This window comes from Diceros bicornis, chromosome 2 (assembly GCF_020826845.1).
Source record: "Diceros bicornis minor isolate mBicDic1 chromosome 2, mDicBic1.mat.cur, whole genome shotgun sequence".
Classification (NCBI taxonomy): domain Eukaryota; kingdom Metazoa; phylum Chordata; class Mammalia; order Perissodactyla; family Rhinocerotidae; genus Diceros; species Diceros bicornis.
The window spans coordinates 69616047-69639166 of record NC_080741.1 but is presented as its reverse complement, the minus strand read 5'-3'; the positions used below and the strand labels follow the sequence as shown (position 1 = coordinate 69639166).

Sequence of the window (23120 nt, the reverse complement as noted above, 5' to 3'; positions counted from 1 at the left end):
ATTGTACTTGATGCACAGTAAATGCATAGGATTACAGGGTTAGACAGAACCTTTAAATATCACATAGCCCAGCTACCTGTGATCGAATATCATCTGAGATTTTCCCCATGAAGTTGTCTGCCTGATACTTGGACATCTCCAATGACATTCATTACTTTGGAGGTAGGCTGTGCCTTGGAAATACTAGCATGCCTCTCTCCTCAAATAACCTAGAGTTCATTCATTGCCTGTGCTTCTCCTATCTATCCTTCTCTCCAACCGTCCATCCTTGTCCTAAGGCAAGATCCTTGATTTCAACATACTTATATCTGCAAGTTGACAGAAAGGTCAATTATAATACAGTGATAGAGAAGCTACAAGAATACTGATGGATTGTGTGTATGCGTTTGGGGAGGGAGATTGGAAGGCCTCACAGAAACAGTGAAATCTGGCTGGGGCTTCAAAGGATGAATAGGAGTTCCTAAGTAGCCAAGGGGAAAATGGTCAGATTGGTAGACTTACCATCTCTTCTAGAATTAAACCCTATATTCAGACTTGCATTTGAATTACCTATGAAAATTGGCTTGCAAAATATCTTAGCCCAGTTAAAATACACATCTTTTAGGACATATCAAGATGTTAGTGATGGGAATAGTAAGCTGATGATGAAAGATTTTTCTACAAGTTAGCCACATGGCATCTTTCAGGTTACCCCAATCTCCTGTCTCCTACTAAGTACGTAATTGATAAAGCTTCCATGGGTAAAACTTTGGTGAGTTAAATTGTAGAATTCTTAATAAAACGGTTCCCTAAGAATTTTGAAAGGGTTGGATATTCTTTGTTTATTTATACATTCTTGTAAGTAAAATATATTCTGAACCTCAGTTTTTGCTTCTGATACCTGAAGATAAAAAGAGTACCTTCCAAAGAGTTAAGGTTCGTGTGCAGAATAAATGTCTTGATCCATACAAACCACTGATATGATGCTGGCACCTAGGAAGCACTCAATGGATGTTACTAATTATTATCAGAGGGCATCTATGATTTTTACCTCATAGGTTTTCAAAGGCTTAAAAGAGTAATTTAATTACATCAATAACTAATAACTAGTTGATTTAAAAATGTTTTTCCATATATCCTGGATTTAATATATTTTTTATTTTCACGTTACTTATAAAAATTAAGGATGTTAAAGATGGTGAGATTTAGCAAAGAACTTTAACTCCACATGCTTCTAATGCTTCCCTGAATTAATAATTTTCATGTCCATCATATTTTTTCCTTGGCCCACAATTCATCCCATATTTGGATCTTGGCAAATGATGACTTGGTTAATTAGGCAGTCTGTTAACTCTGGTTACTAAGTTATAACAGATCAGTGTAGAAGCATCACTGTGCATTTTGGATTAAAAGGCTCTTCATTTTATCAAAACAAATTTACATTTATGGGTAAGTATGTTGAAATGCATTAGGTTAAAATGATGCATTTCAGGGGCCGGCCCGGTGGCGCAAGCAGTTAAGTGCGCGCGCTCCGCTGCGGCGGCCCGGGGTTCGCTGGTTCGGATCCCGGGCGCGCACCGACGCACTGCTTGGCAAGCCATGCTGTGGCGGCGTCCCATATAAAGTGGAGGAGGATGGGCACAGATGTTAGCCCAGGGCCGTCTTCCTCAGCAAAAAAAAGAGGAGGATTGGCGGATGTTAGCACAGGGCTGATCTCCTCACAAAAAAAAAAAAAAAAAAAAAAAAAAAAAAAAAAAAAATGATGCATTTCATAAGGAAAATTTTAAAAGGATAAAACATTATTTCTTCCTAAGTTTTTTTTATTATGACATTGGTTACATTATCTTTCACTAAGAATATACTTAAAAGCTTGGAATTTTCTTTTAAAGCTTGAAAATTATAGCTGATTTAATCCCTCTATTATACAAATATGATGGCTGCATTGCATTTTTTATTTAAGCATAATTTAGTGTAGCGGCACATGGTTATATTCCAATTCTGACCACAGTGACCTCTGATACTGGACTGACTTGTGGAAATGAATCTTGACTGTGTTGGGGGGAATTAGTGGGTTACATTAAGGTTTACTCTCTTTCACAGCTGAAGGCACTGACAGTTGTTAAATGAGACTGGGCCTTTGTAGTCCCCCCTCTTTATGTCTCGTGGCTCATCATCACTTAAGGGCAGTTGGATTATCAAAACCTTGTTTGCTTATTCCATCTCCGTCTCTGCCTCCCTTCTTTCTTTTCTTAGCACATAACACTTAGCCTTGTGGAAAACAACGAACAAACAAGTAAAGACAAGAATAATTTTCCAGATTCAACGAACCCTGAAATTTGTGTTAATTACCCCTCAAGATTCTATCAGGTATCAGTAGCATTCAAAAGATAGTACCTCACTGTTTGCTCTCTCTGTGCTAGACATACATACAACATGTGTGCATGCACACACACACACATACACACACACACACTGAACTTAGTAACTGGCACCTAGGAGGTTTTTAATAGGTATTTGCTGAAGACGGATTGGTGGAAAAGTTGAAGCGCTGACAGCTTCCCACCCCCAGGCTCCTAAGCTGCTCTGAAAGCTGTCCAGCAGCTGGGGCCTTGCCCCGTATGGCAACTGTTGGAATAAACAGCGTTGATGAATTTAATATTTATGTTTTCAGTGAGCTTCCGAAATCTGACCTTTATCAGTTGCTGTGTTCTAGTTCCATGGGAAATAAAGAAACCAAAGAGAGGAAATATTTTTTACATTCAATGAACTTAGTATCTTGTTGATTGATCATATTGACATGGCCGTAGACCAGAAACAGGAAACCTTAAGTTCTGTAGCTTTGCTCAATGGTAGCATCTAGTTTATGCAAAACTGGCTTTTCTAAGTCTGGAAGACACTTCTGATGTTGTAGATAGAGCAGAAGTCTGCTTCACTCAGAATGGAAGTTGGGGTTTTATGAATTTGATTATCTCTTAATTGGGAATATTTAATAATAATCATAGGTGATTCATTTTGGAGGGGCTTATGGCTGGCTGTTCAAAGGTAAAGTGATGTTTTGAGCTCTAATTTGACAGATTTGAATGACAGGCAGCCTGATAATTCAGTTTCCCACTAGATTCCCTACCTCCCCATTCTTTTCAAAAGAATGAACCAAATAAGGAATTTTTAGAAACTCAAACCATTCTGAATTATATGAATTCTTATAGACATTTTCAAAATAGGTAGTTTGATAGAGTGATATACTCCGGGACTTTTATGTATGAAGTAAACCCCTTAGAACATTAATTTCTTTCTTGTTTTTTTTTGGTGAGGATGATTGGCCCTGAGCTAACATCTGTGCCAGTCCTCCTCTCTTTTGTATGTGGGACGCCGCCACAGCATGGCTTGATGAGCGGTGCATAGGTCTGCATCTGGGATCTGAACCACTGTACCTTGTGTTACCAGAGCAGAGCACACAAACTTAACCACTACACCACCAGGCCAGCCCCTCCTTTCTTTTTTCTTTTAATGGGACTTTAGTTACCTAAATAATACATATATTATAATAAAATTTTACCAGTAGAGCAAAGAGAACCCTCTGGAAAACAGCTGCCTAAAGAATGAGATAAGAAGTGAAGTCCACTTGTATTTTCAAGCATCCCTGGAGACAGAAAATGCTTACCCCACATCAGTGGTCCCCAAGAGATCTGATGGCAGTGATGGGAAACTTTCTCAATTAAGTGCTTTTTTAATAAATAGGTCTGTGGATAGAAGCAAGCGGACTTATTGAAAGGTTGGATATGATTACCGTGTGGTTTTATTAATTATATTTATTCCTTTAAAATGACCTTGGATGAAGACAACCACCCCTTCTGTGGTCATGGTTAGCAGATGTTTACCGTAATTCTTTGCTCAGTGAAAAAAATGCCTCTTCCACCCAACAAAAACAGCCACGTTTGCTTGGTTAAATCAAAACTTTGGCGCTTGGGTCTTACTTTATATATCATGGCTCCAGTCTCACAGCCTCTCCAAGTGTGAGGCTTAGATCACTAGCTCCAACATCTGCCGGAGAGCTTTGCTCACAATGATCTATTATGTGAGTGCTTAATTCTTATACTGTTTTTGGCGTTCACCCTTCCTCATTGAAACCAATATCCTCTATGCAAGGCTGTCTCTGTTCTTCTTGTCTTAGCGTGCTAGCCCCTTCTTAATTTTGAAAGCTTTCGCCTAGGGCTTGTGGCCATTTTAGTGAGGATTTTGAGCATAGAAATAAAGTCAAGGTTCACTTTCTCTATCTGAGTTTGGGTTTTCCTGGGCTCTCTCTGAAGTAAAAGGCATCTCCTTTCCTCATATTTTGTGTTTGAAAGGTGCCTTTTCTTATTGCATGTTGGGCCTACCTAACTGCCTCACTTCTCATATTTTTTTTGCCAAGTCCTGTGTTTTATAAGCACTAAGTGATCGTGAACCTTTAGATGGTCCCTGCCCACACCTGCCATTCGTGGTTCTAGTAGGTATTTCAGGAGCAGCCCCCTCATCTGTACTGAATTTCCGCCCTAAAGCGGCTGCTTGCTGTTTGGCGGGGCTGAGAGGAAATACAACAGCAAAACTTTGCTTTTCTTGGGAAGCTCCTCCCTTTGGAATGGAGAACTCTGGGTGGCTCTTCTTATTTTGTTTCCATCGCCAAAATAAGCAGGCATCTTGCATAACACCAGGGTAGGAAAAAAGAAGTAATTTTAAGGGAAACATATGTTCATGTTGAGAAAAAGGGAGCTAGAACTGGACATGGGACAGTGGCCCGCAAAGCTAAAGACATCTTTTTAATCCATGTAGGAAACCAGCTTTTGATAATTTTGGTATATTTTATAGAATAAAGGAATCAGTTGCTTCTCCACATCCCCAAGTCTTTTCTTTCCAATTAAAAATAAATTTTGAGATTGGGAAACCAAGGCTCATAGGTTAGTTAATGGATACATGTGGTGGTTGAAACCTGTATTTGTTATTTTCCTGTGATCTTAGTTAACACTAAGTGATTTCCTTAGAGATCACTTGGTTTGAGATGCTTACCCTAATCTGAAACCAAAGCTGAAACTATCCAAATATGATTCTTATTGATCTGACTTGAGGAGAATGGAAGAGAGATCTGAGTATTAAGATGAACCAAAGATGTCTCCTCTAGCTGTTTGGCTCATTAGTGGACATATTATTTGTCCTTGTAAGTGATTCCAAATAATGTCTGTTGGTAGAAACAGAGCAGGCACTTTAGTATTTCAGACTGTTTGTGGGTGGCAGGTTTTGAAAATGCAGCTAATTTGCAAAAAGAAAAAAAGAATAGAAAAAAAGAGAAAGAGAACAAAAAAATCCTTAAAGTTTCTGATTCATCTATTCTCAAGGTTTGAAAATTTCAAAGCTGGGGGTAAATCCAGGCAAGTTCTTCTTACCCCATTATAAATTAAACACTTGTGTCCTTAAAATATAGCTGTGAAGGAGGTAGGGCCCAGGAGCATTCTGGGTACTGGCATATGTCTGCAATGCCAAAGCCAGAGGGATCTTGGATGGGCTCACACAAACAGTTGACGGGAGTGTGTGAGAGCCCCCAGATTGGAGAGCCTTGATTGTGCCTGGAACTGACTATTTGTATGTGCACTTCTTTCTTGCTTGCACAAAAAGTGCATCCAAACAGAGGCCTAATGAAGACCTGTTAAAGAGCTTGCCTCTTAAAGAGTCCTCCTTCCCTCGAGTGTTGACACAAGTAGGGTTGGAAACTGTCGCAGGGTGGATCCAGGCTTGCGTTCAATCTGTTTGATTCAAAAAAATCTAATTAAGATTCAAAAACTTATATTAGAAAAAAACCCTACCTCTCACCCCCTAAAAAGGTAAGCAAAGCCATTTAAAATATGAGAGTGTTCTTAGATGTTGGTTTAAGGTTCAGCTATTTTAATTAGTTCACTCCTTATTCCCCCAAAAGCCTCAGCAGGCATTGTTAGTAGTACCTGAGTCATTCACTGTTGGAAAAATGAAGTTAAAAAAAAATCAGGATATGTGTGCACAAAAAAAGGAATTTTGAGTTAGATTTCCTTTCAATCCTTAGAGTAGACTATATTCAGTTGTTTTTCTGGTGTTTTGTCCTTTGAGTTCAATGGAGCTATAAATGGTGGCAGTTGCTATCTCTATATTAGTGGGTTGTGGGAAGGGCCTCAAGGAAAGTGTCAGAGCAGAACTAGAAATCCCAGAAGTCTTGTTTAATAATTTAATACGAATATTTATAATGTTCTTACTGTGTGTCAGCTACTATTGTAAGCAATATACTGGCACCATCTTACTGAATCCTTATAAATGCTATGAAGTAGCTACTCTTATTACCTTAATGTGTCAGATGAGTAAACTAAGGATCAAAAAAGTTAGCTACCTTAAAATGCTTGGGTTTCCAGAAAAAGTAAATGAAACTGAACAGGTCTATAGTCTAGTTAACAGTAATGTAACGATGCCAGTTTCCTGGCTCTGATATTGTCCTGCAGCTATTTAAGATGTCAACATTGGGGGAAGCTGGGTGAAGGGTATATGGGACTGTACTGTTTTTGCAACTTCCTATAAATCTACAATTCAAAATTAAAATTTGAGCAATTGGCAGATTTTACACTTGGATCAAGGTCTGTTTGCTTTTAAAATCCGGATTATTCACTGTTTTGCCTTCTTAGATCACTTGACTAGCAAGAACATGGTTTCTGCTCCACTATTTTTCTAGGGTCGGAGTTTCAGGTCACTCAGACCATATCACATGGTCTCCCATAACTCAATATAGTTTTAAGAACCAAAATTCATCCTTGTTCTCTTACTTTCTCCTTCTTATCATGCTCCTTTTCTCCTTCCCCTGACCCCAAATTCACCCACTTTGATCTTGGTAGAGACCATGGAGATCATTTATCTTGTCATTGGAGTCTTTCAGTAAATGCTTTGTTGAGAAGAGAGATGGTGTGACAATTTTGATGAGTTTCATAATATATTTGTAATTCCTAATGTGTACATGGAGGTGCATGTGGACATCTAGAAAGGAGAATAGCAATAGTAAGCCACAAATTCACTGGCTTACAGCATGTAGATATGATAAGCCATGAAAAACTTACATGCACAAGGCTAGTTACTTGTGTAGCAGAAAAACTACTAGACTCAAATTCAGAAAACCTATGTTTTAAAGTTATATCTTCGCCTAACTTATGTGATCTCAGTTTCCTCATTTAGGTAATTATGGAGAGGAGACTCATGTTCTAAAAGCTTCCATGGATAAATAACTTTGTGACATTCTACATAACACCGCTTTAAACCTATGTCTTTATTGAGTAAAAAAGGTGGCTGTAGAAGTTGCTCAGTCTTATGATTGGAAAATCAAGCTCTGGGATGTATTGGTGGATTTGTTATCTGGTTGATTAACTCAAAGTAAGTCTTTATTTGAAATCTTTCTTCTTTTTTATATAGGTGTTTACAGCTATAAATTTCCCTCTGAGCACTGCTTTACCTGTATCTCATAAGTTGTGGTATGTTATGTCTTTATTTTCATTCATCTCAAAATATTTTCTAATTTATAACTTATTTTATAATTTTTAAAAATTTTAAAACTATTTTATTGAGGTCATATTGGTTTATAACATTGTGTAAACTTCAGGTCTACATTATATTTCAGCTTCTGTATTGACTGCACTGTGTTCAGCACCAATAGTCTACTTTTTATCTGTTACCATACATATGTGCCCCTTTACTGCTTTGGCCCTCCCCTCACCCTCTTCCCCCCTGGTAACTACCAATCTGTTCTCCTTATATATGTGTTTGTTATACTTTCTTTTGTGATTTTTTTTTGACCCATTTGTTATTTAGGAGTGTGTTGTTTAATTTCCACGTGTTTGTGAATTTCCCAAACTTCTTTCTGTTATTGATTTGTAATTCCATTCCATTGTAATTGGAGCACATACTATGTATTATTTCAGTCCTTTCAAGTTGATTGAGGTGTGTTTTATGGCCTAGCTTATGGTCTGTCCTGGAGAATGTCCCATGTGCCCTTGAAAAGAGTGTATATTCTGTTGTTGTTGAGTGGAACATTCTATAGATGTCTGCTAGGTCTGTCTGTTCTTGGTGTTGTTCCTGTCTTCTGTTTCCGTGTTAATCTTCTGCCTAGTTCTATCCATTATTGTTAGTGGCAGTATTGATGTCTCCAACTCTTACTGTTAAATCCTGTTTTTCTCTCTTCAGTTATGTTAGTTTTTGCTTCATGTATTTCAAGACTCTCTTTTTAGGTGAAGACTTTCTTAAGGAGACCAAAAGAGAGCACTCTCGTTATGTTTCCAGCTTTGAGGACTTCATTTAGTTTTAGGGTTTAAAAATGACACACAGTGATCAAAAAGGTTAGGTTTATACGGGGGCAGCTCTCTGACATTGATGGAGGCATTTAGGTCGTATTTACATAGGTAAAGAGAGATGAAGGATTGATGGCTTATTTATCACATGTATTTTCTTATTGTAAGCAGCTGGTAGGGTCCAACTGAGGCCAAACCAACATTGTCCTCAGTAGCAGGTGACTGGGGGCTTTGACTTACCCAAATGTAAGTCAGTGTTTCATCTCTGTTCTTCACTTACTCTGGGTAGACATGGACTAACTCAATACAAACATGTTCCATGGGAAAAAATATACTTTTTATTTTTTTTGGCAAATAAGAATAAAATGCACTTTTCTCACTGTTGCTAAATCTGTGAGTCTACAGTCCTTTCTGTGTGTAGGCCACGTGGCAAACTCCAGGTGCATCTGTCATACAGAAATTGCTTTTCCCCCAAAATACAGAAACGTGAAATAAACCAATTTGGGCACAAGTAGTGTATGCTAGATTTACTTAGTATCTATCGAACATCTCCCTACACTCATTGTATTAGGACTAATCAGAGTTAGAACTGCCTAGTTTCTGCACAAATGCATATATAGCTTCTACTTAGATGATGATACTACTGACTGACTGTTTTCACTAACAATATTATGGCCAAACATTTAATTTTTTTTCTTTTTAGCAATATTGTAAATTTGTTCTAGACATATGTCAGTGGGAAAGCAAGGAGTGATGTAATACACACACATAGGCACACGCACACACGTACATAAACAGATCATTTCTCACTTAATACATTTTTATTTTATTTATTTATTTAATTTTTTTGTGTGTGAGGAAGATCAGCCCTGTGCTAACATCTGCCAATCTTCCTCTTTTTTTTGCTGAGGAAGACTGGCCCTGGGCTAACATCCATGCCTATCTTCCTCCACTTTATATGGGATGCCACCACAGCATGGCTTGCCAAGCAGTGCATCAGTGCACACCTGGGATCTGAAGCGGTGAACCCCCGGCCTCCGCAGTGGAGCACGTGCACTTAACCGCTTGCGCCACCGTCCGCTTAATACATTTTTAAAAGGCATTTTTCTTTGATTTCTTTATTTCTTTAGCCATTTTATTATCTTTAACCACATTTTGGTGTTTATCAATGAGCGATGAAATCGTTAGCCATGATTTTAAATTCACTAGGAATGAATATGGTTTTTCAGAAGAGGTTTTACGTCTATGTTAAAGCCCTTTTCTCTTCTTGTCATCTCTGTGAATAGTTCATAGAGTTGATTGTTGGTGGAGGAAGCCATGTGGTTCTGTATCTTAACTTTCTCTGAGAAAGGAATTACTGTCTTTGTCATTTTGTTTCAACGTGTGACCTCCCTACCTGCTGGGTTTCCCAACAGCTGTCAGCTAACGACTGTAGCACCATACTGCTACCAGCGTTCCTGGTTCACAAATAGGAAGTAAACAGAAAATCTTGCTAATTTGAGCCCAGTAGGAACCTTAACACTGTAATGAGGAACTAATTTTGAAAGCAGACAGACATATCTCACAGAATTAGAGCCAAATTTTTAAATGATCTTAAATAACTAATTGAGAGTAAGAGTGGTACTTATGAAAGAGTGAGGTACTGACACATCGAGGAATTACCAAAGTGAGAGAAGAATCCTCATGGAGTCTTAGTAATTATGCAGTCTTACTGGGGTTCCACCGATGCTAATCTATGTGTGGAAATGATAACGTACCGTAGAGGACAGGTTTGTGGTTGAAATGCTCTTGATAGATTTTGACAAATTAAACAGTGGTAAAGATGTTTGGAAGGTATCCAGGTCCTTACCATTATTTATGTCAGTGAACTAGAAATCAGTGGTTAATTTGCAGTTCTTATAATTTTTATGATACCCCTGTTGGTGTCAATTTAGCCGTGTGCGGCATCAACTCAGCGGGGTGCGTTTTATGTTGTCAGCTACCTTTTGACATCATAATAGATTTCAGTTGCCAAATCTTTCTTGATAGAATAAAATGTAAAAGAGAGCTGTACAGAACATTTGGATCCCATCCAGACCCAGGTAAACACAGGATGGACTTTCTGAGACTGAAAGGCTCAGATTGGAATAAGGAGGGGAGAGTGAGGCCCTGTTGATTTTTGTGTTTCTTTTTTTTTCTTATTATTATTTGCCCTTAACCCACTCTAGCATCATTTTCTAGATTGGTGTCCTTTATCTTGACTCAAAGCTAGTCTGCTCTTTGGTGTGTGGTACCTTGTATAACAAGGTACATGTCATTTGAAGTCATTGATTTTCCACAGCTTTTAACTGTTAATGCACCTGTGTGCCCTCTTTTTTGCACTGAATCACAGGTTCCATAATCTTGTATTTTTCCTCATTATGTTTTAGCATTCATTACATTATTTTAAAGAAAGTATTGATACTCTCCCTGGATATTTAAAGACTTGATTGGAAGAGTATTTTGTAGTTAAGGTGTTTCTTTCCTCCCTCCCTTTTCTCTAGTTTCTTCAAAAATGCCTCTTTTGTAATTATCCTCTTCTGTAGCACTGACTCTTGACCTGCTAACAACTGGAGAGGATTAGTGGACACCCCTGCTTTGTTATACATTAGTTTTCTGAGATTCTCTATTTTGACCTCTGAAATATTTCCTTTTATACCCGTTGCTCTATTACGTAATATATTTTTGTAGATCTCACTTTGATCTTTGTAAATGTCTAGCTTCCCATTTCTCTTATATGTCATATGCTGTGCTTGACAACATTTTATGTCTCCGTTGGCCAAGCTTTCATTTTTCCCTTTCGTACACCTCCTTCCAGTCTTCCTCCTCAATACTTACTGTGAGATCAGCAGTCATATAGAGGTATGATGTGTTTGACCTAAGGATCTCCAACTCGGTGGAAGGAGTGCTTCCTTGTCCTCCTTCTGTATAATTGAGTTACGTTATCTTAAGTGCCTTGTTTGGAGTGTCCATTTGGCAGACTCGGCTGCTCTATTTTGCCATAGCCTTTTCTGCTCCCAGTGTCTAATAAATGTTTAATGATAATTGAAATGATCAGTTATCAATCCATAGTGAAGAAGAGCTTATTAACCTTTTCTAGGCACGACTACGTTGTCCTTGAGATGAAAGTTCCTTGTATCATGTACCAGCAATTTTAAATCAGATCCAGGGGATTTGTTGGATTCCTGCTATGTAATGCCATGAAATGCTTTCACATTATTCATCTCTCTTTTGGAAGGTGCATGCCCTTTGCCATTGCTTCAAAGAATAGCCAATATTCATGTATTTGAGCTAAATTCAAATAAATGCTGTTGTATAATGTATTTTGTATAATGTATTTTGGGGACATGCGCTTTAAAATTTTTATTATAAAGTAAAACATAATTATAGAAAACCACCCAAACACACACATTACCCCCCCCCCACACACACACAAACTGGTTCTGTACAGTGTGTTCTATTTTTGCACTATCTGAAAGGTAGCCACTGTCTACTGAGCACTTGAAATTTGACTAGGATGACTGAGAGACTAAATTTTAAATTTTATTTAATTTTAATTAATTCTTTTTTTTAAAGATTTTATTTTATTTATTTTTTTTCCCCCAAAGCCCCAGCAGATAGTTGCATGTCATAGCTGCACATCCCTCTAAGTTGCTGTATGTGGGATGCGGCCTCAGCATGGCCGGAGAAGCGGTGCGTCGGTGCACGCCCGGGATCCGAACCCGGGCCGCCAGCAGCGGAGCGCGTGCACTTAACCGCTAAGCCACCGGGCCGGCCCAATTTTAATTAATTCACACTGTATTAGCCACATGTGGCTTGTGGCCACTGTATTGGACAATGTTTGTATAGATATATATATTTGTATGTCAGTTGTTTTAAGGGGAGTATCTTTTTATTTAAAATTTTTTTTTTTTTTTTTTTTTTTGCTGAGGAAGATTGGCCCTGAGCTAACATCTGTGCCCATCTTCCTCCATTTTGTATGTGGGACACCGCTACAGCATGGCTTGATGAGCAGTGCATAGGTCCGCACCTGGGTGCTGAACCTGCGAACCCCAGCCTGCCCGAAGCGGAGCGTACAAACTTAACGTACAAACTATGCCACCGGGCTGGCCGTAAGGGGAATGTCCTTGTAACAACCATTCAAGTCAAGAAATGGAACTTTGCCAGCCACCCAGAAGTCCCTCATTTACCTTATCCCACATACAGCTCCTTCCAAAAGTAACCAATACTTTTCTACTAATTACTTCCTTTTATTTCTTTATTATTTTTATTACCTACATTTGCATCCTTAGAAACCATAGTTTAGTATTGCCCATTTTTTTAAGGTGATATGTCTTTTAACTTTCTTAATTTACAAGTTTCCCACTATTCCTTTCTTTATACTTTACCTTTTGGAGAACCCCTGCCCCTTGAGCTGTAGAGATTCCAAGAGTCTGTTTTGCTGATTACATCCCCCACTCACATGTTTCTCTGCCCTCTCTGTTTCCTGCAGATTCGCGGCTGGATCCTGAGGCTTCTGTTTGATCCCTTTGGCAGGTCTCTAAGTGGTGTTATATTCTTTCATTCAGGAGGGACATAATATCTTACTGTCTTTCTTTTTGTGATGTTAATAGCCATTGATGCTCACTGCCTGGGTCCATTAATTCTCACTGGGAGTTGCAAAATGATGATATTCTAATTCTACTGTTTATTAGCTGAAATACTTGTGTAATTTTACTCTTCATCTACTCTTTGGTTGCCCAGTGGAACTGTTCATATAAGAAATACAAGATAAATGCCTGGTTCTTTCCCTCTGTTTACCAATTTTCAAAATAATGAAGTGGTTCCATGTCACCCTCTGAAACGAACCAGTAAATTTTAATTTCTTTCTGAACCATGAATTTAAATATTAATCGATTTCAATCCATTGCATTTCTTATTTTTGATTGAAAATCAAATTGTCCATCTTTGATCATGGGACTTCTTCACCTTGGTTCCTCTGGCCTCCTGAGATGATCCTCCTGATCTTTGATAGCTTCTTTGCTCCCTGCTATGACGAGACGTTTCAGACTCCCTTTGTACATTTCTTGCCTGAGAACTGAAATAGGCCATTTTTCCAAGAAACCTTAGTTTCTTTTAGTGGAAATTTATGTTTCAAGACAATTATGTTAGTGCTAACAACGCTCATTGTTGCTGGATTGGTCATTGCGTCTAGGCCTCGTGAATTTATACTGACATTTCCAGTTTATACTCAGGATTGGAAGGCTTTTAGTTGGCTTCTTATCTGTTACGTATTTCTCTCCTTTCTCCTGTGCTGAGAATCCTGGTTCTCAAGAATACGAGGGATGACAGAATTAGAATATCCCATAATTACTAATTTGCTTCTTTATCCACCTTACACCTGCCGCAGTCTCAGAATAACAATGCTAATACTGTAACCTCCAGTTATGATTATCAAGAAGAGTTAAACATCTTATTACATATACTATTCCTAATCTCTCTTTATTATTTTTTAATGGTTTACTATGCCTGTCTTTTCAGAGCATATAACGTTTATACTATACTTTCCCCTTTTAAACCTGTTTTAGTCTTAGTTCTATAGGTAAGTATGTTCAGTGCTCAGTACCAGTCCTTAAGTCGATGTCTCTGGTCATTTTGTCTAAAGTTCATTTTCTATTAGATTTCTCAGTAAGAGCTCGTAGGAACTATATTCCCTGAATTCTTGCATTTTTGACAACAGTTTGCTGTGTTGTTTATACCTGAAAGGCAATTTTTGCTGGATGTAAAATTGTTGGTTCACATTTTTTAAGTATCTTGACTAATTCTGTGCCATGTTCTTCTGGCTTGTGTTAAGTCCATTAATTTTACTAGAATATGTCTTGATCTTGGTCATTTGGGGTCAGTATGCTCAAGTATCCAGTGTCCTCTTTCAACATATTGTCTCAGACTTTTTTTTCTCCAGGAATGTTTCTTTGAATTATAATTCTAAGTATTTGGTTTCGAACTCCTTCCTCTGATTTCCTTTTTTAGGGATTCCTATTATCCATATGTTGGATCTTCTTTACCTGTCTTCAATATTTGACTTTCCTTTAAATCTTTTTTTATCTTTTTCTTTTTGATCTTTTAGAATTTTCCTCTTTTCTAATCTTAGTACTAAGGCATTATTTGTTGTATTTATTCACTCATGTATCCTCCTCGTGTGTTCCTCATTATTAAAATGATTTTTTCTTTTTTTTTTCAGATTTGTTCTTTCTTTCTTCATTTCTCAGTTTTTCTAATTCTGATTTATGTTATTCTTTCAAGCCTTATATCATAATGCTAATGTCTTTTAGCTCATTTAAAAGTAGTAGTTTACAGTTTTGGTCTGCTATATGGCATGTCTTTCTGGTATATGCTTTCATTTTCTGTAGAAGTTATTCTTTTCCTTTTTTTTCTTGTAACTTTGTGTAGCATTTGATCTCAAAACTTTTCTGTTGCCCATTTTTGTGTGTAAGTAGTTTTTCTGAACTTATAATAGGGAGGCTTGATTTAGATAGCTCTTTTAACTTCACAGAGCTCCCTCTTCTGGTCTACTTTTTACTATTGGGCTACTGGCGTGCTTTCTGAAATATCTTGACTCTGTTCTCTTTGCCCACTTCTTTTGGACCTTCTCTTTCTTTCCTTTTGGTTTTCTTTTTCCTTTTCAATTTTGATTCTATTTCCAGCAGTTTTTCCTCAGTGTGGGGTCCTGTCGTGGAGTGGAGTCCTAGCAGCTCAGTTTTGAGAAGTGATATGCACTGGATGACTCCAGACTCGTCAGAGTTTCTTAATGTGAGCCCTGTGCACTCACTCTGTTAGAATGGGAAAAATTCTTCCCAGGTCTAGCTGGTGTTTTAAATTGGCTCATTGCACTTTCCATTTAGTACTTACTACAATTTTGGGACTTCTCTTTCTCAGGTTCTGCAATTGCCTATTGTTTGCCTCTGCTTCTTTCCACGCAGATGGTGCTCATCTGTACGACTTGTGGTTGGTGTTGGCTTTGCCACACTTGTTTGTGCTTTGGTGTTTGAGGCAATACCTAGTCATTTAGTTTTGTTGTGAATTTGTCCATGCATTTTTGGTTTGCTCTCAGGTTGTTCTATCTGTTTTTATGTGAGGATTTGGGAAAATTCAAAACCTATGCTTTTAGCTTTACCTCTAATTTTCCTATTTTGATTCAATTTATTTAAATTAAAAACAAAAACAAAAACAGTTCACCCCTTTCTCCTACCCACCCCCCCCCACCCCCCGCCGCCCTGACAACCACCCATCTGTTTTCTGTATCTATGAGTTTGGTTTATATATATGTGTGTGTGTGTATTTTATATTTAACATATAAGAGAAATCATATGGTATTTGTCCTTCTCTGTTCGACTTATTTCAGTTAGCATAATGTCCTCAAGGTCCATCCATGTTGTTGCAAATGGCAAGATTTCATTCTTTTTCATGACTGAACAATCTTCCATTGTATACATGTACCACAGTTTCTTTATCCATTCGTCTGTCGATGAACACTTAGGTTGTTTCCATATCTTGGCTATTGTAAATAATGTTGCAATGAATGTGGGGGTGCATATATCTTTTCAAATGAGTGTTTTGGGTTTTTTTGAATAAATACCCAGAAGTAGACTTGCTGGATCATACAGTAGTTCTATTTTAATTTTTTTGGGAACCTCCATAGTGTTTTCTATAGTGGCTGCACCAATTTACACTCCTACCAACAGTGCTGAAGGGTTCCCTTTTTTCCACATCTTCCCCAACACTTGTTATTTTTAGTCTTTTTTGATAATAGTCATTCTAACAGGTGTGAGATGATACCTCATTGTGGTTTTGATTTGCATTTCTTTGATGATTGATGATGTAGAGCATCTTTTCATGTGTGTGTTGGCCATCTGTATGTCGTCTTTGGAAAAAATGTCTGTTCAGATCTTCTGTCCATTTTTTGGTTGGATTGATTGTTTCTTTGGTGTGGAGTCATATGAGTTCTTTATATATTTTGGATATTAGCCAATTATCAGATACATGATTTTCAAATGTTTTCTCCCATTTAGTAGCTTGCTTTTTAATTTTATTCACGGTTTCCTTTGCTGTCAGAAGCTTTTTAGTTTGATGTAGTCCCACTTATTATTTTTGCTTTCATTGCTTTTGCTTTTGGTGTCAGATTCAAAAAATCATCACCAAGACTGATATCAAGTAGCCTATGTTTTCTTCTAAGAGTGTTATGGTTTCAGGTCTTGTGTTCAAGTCTTTAGTCCATTTTGAGTTAATTTTTGTGTATGGTGTAAGATAGTGTTCCAGTTTCATTCTTTTGCACGTGGCTGTCCAGTTTTCCCAATACCATTTATTGAAGAGACTGTCTTTTCTCCATTGTATATTGTTGGCTCCTTTGTCGTAAATTAATTGACCATTTACGGGTGAGTTTACTTCTGGGGTCTCCACTCTGTTCCATTGATCTTTGTGTCTGTTTTTATGCCAGTACCATACTGTTTTAATTATTACAGTTTTGTAATATAGTTTGAAATAAGGGAGCATGATGCCTCCAGCTTCCTTCTTCTTTCTCAAGATTTGCGTTGGCTTTTTAGGGCCTTTTATGGTTATGTACAAATTTTAGAATTGTTTGTTTTATTTCTGTGAAAAATGCCATTGGACTCTTGATAGGGATTGCATTGAATCTGTACATTGTTTTGGGTAGCATGGACATTTCAACAATATATTTTTTTCTTTTTCTTTTTTGATGAGGAAGATTCACCCTGAGCTAACATCTGCTGCCAATCTTCCTCTTTTTGTATGTGAACCACTGCCACAGCATGGCCACTGACAGACAAGTGGTATAGGTCCAAGCCCGGGAACTGAACCTGGGCCACCAAAGCAGAGTGCACCGAACTTCACCACTAACCCACCAGGGCTGGCCCCATTTTAACAATATTCATTCTTCCAATCCATGAGTATGAAATGTTTTTCCATTTACTTGTATCTTCCTCAATGTCTTTCATTAACATCTTGTAGTTTTCAATAGACAGATCTTTCACCTCCTTGTTTAAATTTTTTCCTAGGTATTTTGGTTTTTTTGATGTAATTGTAAATGGGATTGTTTTCTTAATTTCTATTTCTGATAGTTTATTATTAGTGTATAGAAACAGGACACATTTTTTTAATTGATTTCGTATCCTGCAACTTTACTGAATTTGTTTATTAGTTCTAACAGTTTTTTGATGAGATGTTTAGGGTTTTCTATATATAATATCATGTCATCCGCAAATCGTGCCAGTTTCACTTCCCTCCTTCCAATTTGGATGGATTTTATTGCTCTGGCTAGGACTTCCAATACCATGTTGAATAAAAGTGGCAAGAGTGGGCACCCTTGTCTTGTTCCTGATCTTAGAGGAAAAGTTTTCAGCTTTTCATCGTTGAGCATGATGTTAGCTGTGGGCTTGTCATATATGGCCTTTATTATGTTGAGGTATGTTTACTCTATACCCACTTTGTTAAGAGTTTTTATCATAAAAGGATGTTGAATTTGGTCAAATGCTGTTTCTGCATCTATTGAGATGATCATATGGTTTTTATCCTTCATTTTGTTAATGTGATATATCACATTGACTGATTTGTGGATGTTGAACCATCCTTGCATGCCAGGAATAAATCCCACTTGATCATGGTGTATGATTCTTTAAAGGTATTGTTGAATTCAGTTTACTAATATTTTGTTGAGGATTTTTGCTTCTATATTCATCAGGGTTATTGGCCTATAATTTTCTTTTCTTGTGGCTTCCTTGTCTATTTTGGTCAGGGTAATGTTGGCCTTATAAAATAAGTAGAGTTCCCTCCTCTTCTGTTTTTTGGAAGAGTTTGAGAAGGATTGATATTAATTCTTTGAATGTTTGGTAGAATTCACTAGTGAAGCCGTCTGGTCCTGGTCTTTTGTTTGTTGGGAGGCTTTTGGTTATTGATCCAATCTTCTTACTACTATTCAGTCTGTTCAGATTTTCTATTTCGTCATGATTCAGTCTTGGTAGGTTGTATGTTTCTAGGAATTTATCCATTTATTCTAGGTTGTCCAATTTGTTAGCATATAATTATTTATATTAGTCTCTTAGACAGGGTTATGCATTTCTTCCTCTCACACCCTCACAGCCCTGTGACAAGTTGCACTGAAGGCAAGTCTCAGCCAGAATTCTGCCAAGTGGGCAAAGATACATTAGGAAGCAAGCCCAGAAAAGTCATACAACTTGTTCCTTTGAGTCTTAAAGTCCCTCTTTGCTGCCCTCACATACTTCACCAGGCATCTCATGTGAAAGGTGTACTATGAGGAGCAAGTAGTAGTATTTTGGTAGCAGAATCAGCCAACTTTCTAGTTGAAAGGTGACAGGGTTCCCTCATGGTACCAAATGAGATCTAGACCCCGAGTGCAGTTAGTTCTCAAGGTATGAGGCTCCTAAGTGTTGGCACTCGGCATCTTTTCATCTTATCATGTGTCTTGAGCACTACTTATTTCACCAATGAAAAAATTTTATTGTTTTGTGTAGCATGGACTCTCTAGTGGGTAGTATGTTCACTCTAATGCTAGTGTAAAGACTTTCTGGTGTAGTTTTAAATAACAATATTTGAGGTACTTGTATGGCCTTCTCTCATGTATAGAAGGTTTGGGGAATGTTCTAGGAGGACATTTCTGATTCAGAAATATGTTTCTGCATCCCAGTAATAAAAATATAAATATATATGTACACCTCATTTTGAAAGAGCTAATTATAAAGATTATAAAGAGCAAAAGAGTGAGAGTTAGATTAGAGGTGCTTTGAGATTCAGATATCATTTGTCATCAGTAACCACATACATGTGTGCATACACACCTTATATGTGATAGAATTGAACTACCCTTTAGCGCAAGTCATTTGCTCTGTATACTTTGAGAAATTGATTGGTGGTCAGATTTCATGATTTTTGGTACATATTTAAACACAGTTCAACTCTGTTGCAGCTGGCCAAGTGAGCAGGAGAGCAAGTGACATTTATGTCGCAGCCTGGAAACCTATTTCAGTACAGCGAGTCTGCCTCATTTCTCTCTTTGGAATGACAGCAAGGCTGTCACTTTCTCCCTTTAAACTGCTCCCCGCATCGATCTGTCAAAGTCAGCCCCTCACAAGCATGTCTGAAGGCATCCTTTCTCTTCTCACCTCTGGTTTGGTCTTTACCTGCTTTTGTCCAATATTGCCCTGTGGTCTCCAACTGTGGGAGACAGCGTAGCATGGTGGTTGAGATGTTGGATTCTAGAATGGACAGCCTAATTCAAATCCACGCTATGCCATTTATTAGCTGGTTGACTTGGGCCTAGTTACCTTGATGAGCCTTAGTTTCCTCATCTGTGAAAAAGGAATAAGAACAGTGTAGTACTGTGTCTGGTACACATTAAGTGCTGCTTTCTAAATATTCCTTCTCTTCCTTCTATTAGTAGTTTGGTTTATCATCTCTTTCCACCCCTTTGTGTAGGTCCCTTCAGATTTAGAGTTCACCTGAACCTTCTTGTACCAGGTAACCTAGCATAGCCTATTTTTCCTAACTTCCACATCCTTTGTTTTCTTCCTTCCTTCCAACTACTACTGAGGTTTAGGAATTTGCTTAAACCATCATAATATTTACCCACCTAAGATGTACCACTAGTGAGCATGACAAGAAAACCTTTCTCAAGGCAGATAATTTAATGAGGACACTTTTGTTGCATTTTACTTAGACAAACTGAAATCATGTGCTAAAATACCTCTCTTACATCCTTCTATTCTTTAAAAACATTGTCCCCTCTTGAAGAACTGTTATAGATTTTGTGTTGAGAGCTAGAACGCCATCAGCTCTGCTATCACAGTCGTCATAGAATGAACTCAAAAGCCAGGTTGCTACCAGGTGTTTTTTCGACATCCTTGAGAGCTTTATTATAATTATTATTGGATTGTTGTCTTCCGTCTGAGCTTCTTTTTATGCTTTTCTCATGGATTTCTCACCCACTGAGTCCACTGGGTGTGTACAGGACAGCCCTCCTGAATATAAACTCCTTTTTATTAGCAGTGCCTCTCCTTTGCACTGGAGCACTGGTTTTAAGGTGCTTTCGTAGCAGAAGATCACATTTCGTTATGCTTTGAAGAAGAAGGTAATGGCATATTCCATGTACGGTTGGCCTCTTCCTGCTAATGTGTGCCAGATTGCTTAGTACTTCTTGTGCAAAAAAACAATGGTATAATGAAAAGACAAGGGTTTTTTCCCCCTGTTTGAAAGCAGGAAATAGAGTAATATTGCTGCTAAATAAAGTATTTTTTATTTTGAAAACATTGAAGGATATATGACTGCTATCAGCAGAGTATAAATCATCACATTTTTATCTCTAAGTGTTAAAGTCCACCTGATATTTGGTACACAAAGAATTCGTTTATCAGGTGTTCTCTTCTCCATTCAACCCCCACACAGATGTTTCATAAAAATTAATGCATTTTGTGGGAGATTTTTTTATAGGCACTCAGTGTAGAGGGTGCTGCAAGTCCTAGGCTGGGGTTGCTGGTCAAACTTGCTGAGACTGAAACCAATGGTCAGAACTGTCGTAGGAATGTAAGAAGGCTTCTTTCTTGTTTTATATTTGTTTTATGTTTTTCAGGTTTAAATGCCACAGAAGGATGACATACTTTGGGGCAGGGCACGATCTGGCAGCCTTAGGCCTGTTGTGTTTGGTCTGCACAACATTTTACAATAATTTGTATTGGTTGCCAGCGTTTAAGTATCAAGAAATAATCCTGGATTTCTGGGTTTTGTGAAAAAAGTGTAACAATACTGGGTCACCATTCCCAAATGGCTCCTGTGGCCTGGACACAGATAGTAGCTGCTCCCTTTAGCTGGGGCATGGCCTGGAGTTTGTCATTCTCCTCTGGACTCCTTTACTCATTACTGTGTCCCTCTGTCCCTATAGGCATTAGGGTTTGCAGCCCTTTACTTTAGCATTGCAAAGGAAAAGCAAAACAGAATTGGTGTTCAGGACTAAAAAATATGTTGAATGTGTCTTTTTGATGACTAACTTTAAGACAAAAGGAAATATATATACATATATATATAATTTTGTGGAATCTATATATAATTTATGAAATGCATATATAAAATCTCGACTATATATTTATGAAATATAAATAAATATAATTTTATATAAATTAGTGCATATACAAATGCTAGAAATTGTTATAAATTATATGGATAATTTCTGCTCTTCACACTGTAACGTACCATAGAATCTTCAAACTGCAGGGGACCCCTTGGTAGCCTCTAGTTCTAGTTCAGCTCCCTTCTTTGACTGTTAAGAAATTGAAGCCCAGACCAAGAGAGTCAAATGATTTATTCAAGGCCGTACAACCAGTGAGCGGTGGTGTTGGGACAGGACGTCTGTGGCCTGTTGGTGATGCCAGGTACGGGGTATTGATGGACAGTGTGGAACAGATAGGGATAGAGCAGAACTTTAAAAGTGCATGTCTTTTCTATTGTTCTGATAGGTTGAAGTTTAAAGGAAAATATTTTACTCTTGTACGATTCTGCAGGCACTCTTCACAAATCCTCTGTGCCCCACTCTCTGGCCTATTTCTGTAGCACAATCCAGGCAAATATTTCCTCTGGCCTCCTGGACCTTTCTGCCAGATGCTCTGAGGGATTTAGCAGGCAGGGCCCCTAAAACTGAGCTAGTTGTCACTTTTCCCCTCCCAAACCTGCTCAGTTTTCTGCATTCTTGATCTTGGTCATTATTGCCATGGGGTAGAAGTTGTAATATCATATTCTATTTTTTCTTCTCTGATTGCTCATGTTCTTGGTTTCCAGGTCATATTAATTCTGTCTTAGAAACTTCTACCAAAATCAACATTTCCTCTTCATCCTCTCTGTTCCTGTGTTAGGTGAGGTCCCCATCACCTCTTGGTAGGACTATTGCAGTAGACTCCTCTGTGTATATCCTCATTCTTGCTTAACCACAATCCCAGTTCTCTGTCATCTTTGTTGGTTTTCAACTCCGGCTGCACTTTAGTCACTTTGGGATTTTAAGACTTGCTGAGGTCTGGGCCCCATGCCCAGAAATGGATTTAATTCAGTTAGACTAAGGGCTCCAGCATCAGCATTTTCAAAAGCTCTCCAGAGGCATTCTCACGTGTGTCTGCCACCACTTTAGTATCTCTGTTTTCTGATTTAAGTCCTCACTCCTTCTTTGGCTTGTGAGGCCTTCATAGCTGGATCCTAACCACTCCTCCAGGCTTGTCTTTGGCCGCTGCTTCCCTGTGCACTTACATGCCAGTCACCAAGAATAGTTGCCCCCGCTCCTGGAGCTCAGAATGCCTCTTGATGATTCTGTGCCTTCGGACGTGTGTTTTGCTCCACCTGGCCCCCCCTTTTTGCTCTAGAGAAACAAAACCTACCTATCCTTCAAGAATATCACCTCCATTATAAAATCATTTCTGCTAGCAAATTATCACTTACCACAGTATGTTAAAATTTACCTATGCGTCCTTGACTGCCTTGCCCCTCTTGACCAGAGCTGTTCAGTAAAACTTTCTGCAATGAAAATGTTCTGTGCTATCCAGTATGGTAGCCAACGTGTAGCTAGTGTCACATGTGGCTCTTAAGCAGTAGAAATGTGACTAGTGCAACTGAGGACTGGATTTTTAGTTTTCATTTAATTTTAATTAAAATAGCCACATGTGTCTAATGACTACTGTTGTGGACATCACAGACATCTCCACTATGAGCTCCTTGAGGGCAGGGGCCGTATTTTATTCTTCTTTACATTACACGGGGCAC

The 23120-nt window shown here is 38.1% G+C and overlaps 1 protein-coding gene across 10 annotated transcripts in view; it reads left to right on the top strand.

Moving 5' to 3' along the window:
• Positions 1–23120, top strand: part of FOXP1 (forkhead box P1) — a 575925-nt gene that overhangs the window by 213646 nt on the left and 339159 nt on the right. Inside the window, exon 6 of one of the 10 annotated variants that reach the window (XM_058562962.1) lies at positions 7429–7487. The exons of 8 other annotated variants lie outside the window; for them this stretch is intronic. The gene's annotated coding sequence lies outside the window, so the exon portion shown is untranslated. Of the gene's footprint in view, positions 1–7247; positions 7488–23120 lie in introns of those variants that run through there. One more of the 10 variants, XM_058562999.1, reaches the window with a different exon arrangement.